The sequence below is a fragment of the Macrobrachium rosenbergii genome, chromosome 10 (assembly GCF_040412425.1).
Source record: "Macrobrachium rosenbergii isolate ZJJX-2024 chromosome 10, ASM4041242v1, whole genome shotgun sequence".
NCBI classification, from domain to species: Eukaryota; Metazoa; Arthropoda; class Malacostraca; order Decapoda; family Palaemonidae; genus Macrobrachium; species Macrobrachium rosenbergii.
In genome coordinates, this window is record NC_089750.1 from 22,728,716 (window position 1) to 22,734,624 (window position 5,909).

The window sequence follows — 5,909 nt, forward strand, 5'->3', positions numbered from 1 at the left end:
TAATCGATCGTTAATTGATTGTTAGGTTGTAGAAACAACTATAGAGGATAATACTAGTAAGACTTTTTAAGCTAAAGGGATGCATTTCTTGCTTGCTTTCCCACTTAGTAACTGGTTAAGTCCTCTGGTACTTCTCTTCGATCTCTTACTTCAAATGAGCTTTCCATTGATTCAGGCATTAGAGTAATTTCATATTGTTATTATTTTTAGTTTTGTTATTTTCTGCGCCACCCGTATTCACAGGGGGTGCATACCAGACTTCCCCGAGAATAGTTAACACCCCCCCCCTCTAAAAATGCTTATAACTGCCTATCTTGAAAGATCAAATACCAAATGTATACTTAAAGTATCATCCTACATCAAATATACCTTAAATTATTATCCTATTACTATTATTAATATAATTTCAAAGTCATCTTAAACATTTTACCCTTAAAAATATGTGTAAGAGGTGCAAAAAAATGAGCAGGTAAAAGAGAACTGCTACTTTATTCAAGATCCAGGCAGTTTATATAGCGGCAGACTGGCGCCATGCCGCGACAGACAATGAGATTGAGAGTGACCTGAGGTCGATAATAATTAACAATAATATACAGCGAGCAAGTACACTTTACAACATAAAAACAGATAGAATTCAAATATGGATATAATCTTGATGCCTGTGAACGAAGAAATACAAGATACACAATTGACAACAGGTGAACAAATATATACATAGTTTAAATGATTGAATTCGTGTGACCTGGCATGTCAGGCGTGACCAATTGTAGAGGCGAAGAAAATGAGACGCCACCATAGAAAACTTGCGTAGCGGAGACTTAGCAAATGACGCGTTCAGTGGAGACTTTGCAGATGGCTCTGTAGGTGTCTTTAAAATACTCCCCCCCCCCAAGACGTGGGACGCGCCTGATCAGTCTGCGTATCTGCTGGGGCGCTGAAGGGTGCCATGGCTGCATGAGGACAATGGGGGAGCACCCTGTGCGTGAGGGTGCCAGACTGCGGGTGAGGGCGGGCTTTTTCACGGGCGTCTGCATGCCCGCTGCTTTCGGGGGCCTGGTTGCGGCGGAGGATGACCGAGCAGGGGTTGCGCTGCGGTGACGTCTGTGTCCTCCTCCAGGAGGGCGGGCTTGATCTGGTCTACTGACACCCAATCGTTCCTCCCGGAAAGTGCCAGCAGGAATGCCTTGTTGTTCCTCTCCAGCACGCGGAAGGGGCCCCGAGGGTTTGGTCAGTGGCGGGTGGACGGCGTCATCCCTGACGAAGACGTGAGTGGTGGATGCCAGTCCCGGCGGTGTAAAAGTGGCCGACCTGTCGGTATATGTCCGCTTGCAGGGGGCGAACTTGCTGACCACGTCGCGGAGCCTCTGCAGCGATGGGTTGTGGCGATCTTCTGTCACAAGTTCGCCCGGGACCACGAGGGACTCGCCGTAGGTTTTCTCAGCTGTAGACGGGGCACCGTCGGCCTTGGGGGTGGTCCTCAAGCCGAGGAGGACCCACGGCAGCTGACATTTCCAGTCCTCGGCGGTGCAGCGGGCCATGAGAGACACCTTCAGGGACCTGTGAAACCGCTCGACCAAGCCATTGGCCGCTGGGTTGTAAGCCATGGTGGTGTGATGCGTTGTCCCCAGCAGCCAAGCCAGGGCGGACCACAACTCGGACAGGAAGGTGGGCCCCTGTCGGTTGTGATGTGGTCCGGGACGCCGAAGCGGCTGACCCAACTGGAGAGCAGGGCCTCGGCACAAGCGCTGGCAGTGGCTTCTTGCATTGGTGTGGCTTCAGGCCACCTCGTTGAGCGATCTCCCACCATCAGGAGATATCTGGACCCGCCTGATGGGGGAAGGGGCCCGACGACGCCGATATGAATGTGGCCGGCGCGCTCTGGCTGCGGGAACTCGCCAACCCCAGACTGTGTGTGACGTCCCACCTTGCTGGTTTGGCACTGCAGGCACTGTTTCGCCCAGGTCCTGGCGTCTTTCTGCACACCGTGCCAGACGAACTTCCCTGACAGCAGCTTGGCTGTTGATCTGCCAGAGGGATGTGAGAGGCCGTGAATGATGTTGAATACCTGGCGGCGGTGGGAAGCTGGAACTAAGGGGCGGGGCTGGCCAGTACTGACGTCGCAGAGGAGACTTGGACCTCCAGGGGTGAGGGGCATGTCCCTCCACTTCAGGGACGTGGTGGCGGTGCGGTAGGCTGGGGTTTCTGGATCCGCGACCTGTTCCCTGGCGAGGTCTTCATAATTTACCCCGAGCTGCACCACGTTCAGCTCGACTCTGGAGAGGGCGTCCGCCACAGGATTTTTCTTGCCGGAGCAGGTGAATTCGGCGATGGCCAAGAGATGTCGCTGCTGCCTGGAAGACCATGCGTCCCCTTGCTTAGTGAAGGCTGGTGGTCCGTGAAGATTGTGAAGGGTGTCCCCTCCAGGAGGAACTTGAAGTGCCGGACTGCTCGGTACACTGCGCAGAGTTCCCTGTCGAAGGTGCTGTAGTGGGCCTCTGCGGGGTTGAACTTCTTGCTGAAGAAGGCGATGGGTTGGGGAACGCCGTTGATGACCTGCTCCAGGACAAGCACCACAGGCGATGTTGCTGGCGTCCGTCATCAGTTGGAGGGGGGCGCTGGGATCCTGGTGTGCCAAGGTGGTTGCCTTGGTGAGGGCGGCCTTCGTCAGGGAGAAGGCCTGCTGCTGGCTGGGTCCCCACAACAGGGACTTTGGTTGGCCTTTCAGCACTTCTGTCAGGGGGGCCGTGGTGTGCGCGATCCCGGGGATGAACTGCCTGTAGTAGTTCACCATCCTGAGGAACTCCTGGACGGCCTTGACGGAGGTGGGGGTGGGGAACCTGGTGACGGCTGTGACCTTGGATGTGAGCGGGCGGACACTTGCCGGGGATATCTCGTGGCCCAGGAAGTCAGCTTTCTGGACGCCGAAGGTGCACTTGTCGAAACGCACGATGAGGCCGTTCTCCTGCAGGCGCTGCAGGACTGCCCAGATGTGTTTCTGGTGCTCAGTGTGGGACCTGGAAAATATGAGGATATCATCTACGTAGCAGACGCAGAACTTCAGGTCCCCCAGGATGCTGTCCATGAGCTGCTGGAAGGTCGCCCAGGCATTCCTCAGGCCAAAGGTGGAGAAGGGGAACGCGTAGGACCCGAAAGGCGTGATGATGGCGGTCTTTGGTATATCCTCTGGTGTGACCGGTACCTGAAAATAGGATTTTAAAAGATCTAATTTAGTGAATATTTTGGCCCCGTGAAAGGAGGCTGTGAGATCCTGCATGTTCGGCAGGGGGTAGTGGTCGGGCTCCGTTGCTGTTAAGACGCCTGTAGTCGCCGCAGGGTCTCCAGGAGCCATCCGATTTCTGCACCATTTGGAGGGGGGAGGCCCACGGACTGGAGGCCTTCTTGCAGATTCCCATCCGCTCTATTTCAGTGAATGCAGTTTTGGCCTCCTGAAGGAGCTGTGGGGAAGCCTTCGGAACTTTGCATGTGTAAGGGGCCCGTTCATTTTTATATGATGGTATATGCCATGTTTGGCTGGGGCCCCGGGGACTTGGCGGAGCTCGGGCCTGAATACGTCCAGGAACTCCATCAGCAGCTGTGCATGCTGGTGGGGGGCGGCGGAGCAGATGGTGGGTGCCTTGGGTCCCGTTGCCAACGGGAAGGACCTGCAGGAGTCTGTGTCGAGGAGGCGCTTCCGCCTGACGTCGACTGCTAGCCCGAAGTGGGCAAGGAAGTTAGCACCCAGGAGCGGGGTCCCTATGTCGCGTCGATGAAGTCCCAGGAATAACTCCGGCCAAGGATGGAGATCGACAGGGGCCTGGTGCCATAGGAGAGGATGGGGGATCCGTTGGCGGCCGTCAGGGAGGCAGCCGGATCCGGTTCACACTTGAGGTCCTCCTTGGATGCCGGGAAGATCAATCTAACGGCCCCCGTGTCGACCAGCATCATCCTGCCGGAGACGGTGTCGCGGATGTAGAAGCCTAATGATTCTGGGCTCCTGGGTTTTTTGGCTGCCATGGCAGTCTTTCCTGCTGGCTGCCGCCTCCCCCGTTTTTTGAACGGGTGAATGAACAGGGCGGCAGGCAGTTCCGGGCATCTTTGCCAAACCACTTGTGGTAGTGGCACAGGCCCGTGGAACTCCACTTGTTGTGGGGCAGTGGGTGCCTTCTGGTGACGACATTGACTTCCTGCTCCGCGCCTTCTTCCTGCTGGATGGAGTTCACTGGTAGTGTGGGCGCTGTTAACCGCTTAGTTGCCTTCACGCAGTCCGTCAGGTGTTGCGCCGTTTGGATGAAGATGTCGAGGGGCATGGTGTAGGGTTGAGGAATCTGGGTGCTGGACCTCTGGGAGGAGCTGGTGAAGGAAGATCTCCCGCGACAGGCTTACTTCCTGCTGCTTTTTGTTGCCGTCGAAGTCTGGGAGTGAGAGCAGGTCTTTGATCATGCCCCATGACTCCAATGCGCTTAAATCCTGCTGCGGGTTGACGGCAAGGTCGATGGCGCAGGCGGCCCGCTCGGCGATTGGTAGGGAGCACGTCTCGAGGAGGGCCTTCTTCAGGATGTGGTATGTGAGGGGGCGTGCGGCGGACACCCGCTGGACGAGTTTCCTATAGATCTCCTCCGGCAGGGCATTAAGGACTGTGACAGCCTGCAGCACTTCGTCGGTAAGGTCCGCTATCCTGAACTGGCTCTCGACCCTATACAGCCACGTCGTTGGGTTCCCCTGCGTGAACGGCGGCAACTTTATGGACAGGGCGGTTCGCGACTGTGCTGCCGGGCCGGGGAGTGTGCGGGGCACGGGCATGGGTGTGGAGGAGCGTGAGAGCCTCGGTGCGGGCGGGTGAGATGGGAGGAAGGTAGACATCCAAATCCGCGAGGTTCGCGGTTAATTGCACAAGGGAGGGATGTCCGCATCCATGCTCGCTCTTTGCCCTCTTAACTGGAGTGGGGTAGGGTCTGCGTCAAAACGCACTCGAAGTGCGCGTGTGCGTCCGGCACGACGCTGGTGATTTTGCCGACGAGAGTCAGCACGCCCAAACGCTGGTTACAACGCTGTCGTTAGTCCGCTAAGGGCGTGAGTAAGTTCCTGGAGCCAAGACTGAGTCGCCGTATGGGTCCGCTAATGGTTCCAGGACTATTCCGGGGCTCACCACTGTAAGAGGTGCAAAAAAACGAGCAGGTAAAAGAGAACTGCTACTTTATTCAAGATCCAGGCAGTTTATATAGCGGCAGACAGGCACCTGGCCGCGACAGACAATGAGATCGAGAGTGACCTGAGGTCGATAATAATTAACAATAATATACAGCGAGCGAGTACACTTTACAACATAAAAACAGACAGAGTTCAAATATGGATATAATCTTCATGCCTGTGAACGAAGAAATACAAGATACACAATTGACAACAGGTGAACAAATATATACATAGTTTAAATGATTGAATTCATGTGACCTGGCACGTCAGGCGTGACTAATTGTACAGGCGAAGAAAATGGGACGCCACCATAGAAAACTTGCTCAGCGGAGACTTAGCAAATGACGCATTCAGTGGAGACTTCGCAGACGGCTCTGTAGGTGCCTTTACATATGTACATACTTCTAACCCTTCCAGCCGATAACAGAGAGAAAGAGAGAGAGATGAACTGAGTTGCTTGCATGGTGAAACAATTAAAAAGGCAATAATACAGTATATATTATGTGTATCTTTCTATCAACCACTGCCTTTCTCTTTCTTTTATCTTTCTATCTATCTATCTATCTATCCATCTGTCACCTTTGCTTTGGTGTGAGAGAGAGAGAGAGACCTCAGTGGGCAACATATATTTGACCAAGTATGGGCAACACTTTCTACCCTTCCTGGTCAATATGTCAAGATATTTGACAGGTAACACCCTCCCCCTTTGCTCTGAGAAG